Source organism: Arachis ipaensis, chromosome B06, assembly GCF_000816755.2.
Source record: "Arachis ipaensis cultivar K30076 chromosome B06, Araip1.1, whole genome shotgun sequence".
NCBI lineage: Eukaryota > Viridiplantae > Streptophyta > Magnoliopsida > Fabales > Fabaceae > Arachis > Arachis ipaensis.
The window spans coordinates 17,442,465-17,443,425 of record NC_029790.2 but is presented as its reverse complement, the minus strand read 5'-3'; positions in this window follow the sequence as shown (position 1 = coordinate 17,443,425).

Genomic DNA, 961 nt, shown 5'->3' with positions numbered 1-961 from the left:
ATATAGCATTTTTTATAAACAAATAATAAATTGAATAGCTAGCCATTTTATTGGATATATGAACTATGAAGCATAATCATTTATCCATTCCCTCTTTGCATGAATGTTCATCATAGAAAACTTAAATTTATGAAGAATACTATACGATTATTAGAATTTATTATTTTGAGAAAATGACAAATAGGTCCTGACCTTTCGTCTCGCGGACATTTTCGTTCCTAACCATTAAAAAATACTTTTAAGTTCCTGACATTCACAAAACTTGGACGGATCAGTCCCTCCGTCCAACTGTCTCCGTCAGGGACTGACCCGTCCAAGTTTTGTGAAGATAAGAGACTTAAAAATATTTTTCAATAGTCAGAGACAAAAATATCTACGGGACAAAAGGTCAGGAACCTATTTGTCCTTTTCTCTATTATTTTTAGCTATTATTTTTAGTTATTAATTCAATTTCTTTAGTTTAGTAATCTAATATATAGCATATTTTAACCCACACTTTTAAACATTGATATTTAATTAATGGCTAAAAACAATAAATTTTAATAGCTATCTAGTATTCCTCTAAATTTATTATGTTATCCGAATTTGGATCCATAAAAACAAATATTAAAATATTTCATAAATATTATATTTTTCTTTCTAATTTTTTTTAACTACTCACTCGAATGAAATGAAATAAATGAATCCAATTTTTTGATACACACTATAGTATTTGTTTAGGAAAGAAACTCAATTGAATCTCAGAATTTAGCCATAAATTGTATATCTTGTAACTTTTAAATGTGTTTAAAAAGAAAATGACAAGAAATATGATCTTATCATTATGCTCTGGCTCACATGATAATGAATCGCAAATTATTTTAAAGATTAATATGAGTTATATTTCTAAAATTTAGAAATTAAATAGAGCTCATTAAAATTTTAGAAACCAAATTAAAATTTACATATAAATTCAGAAACT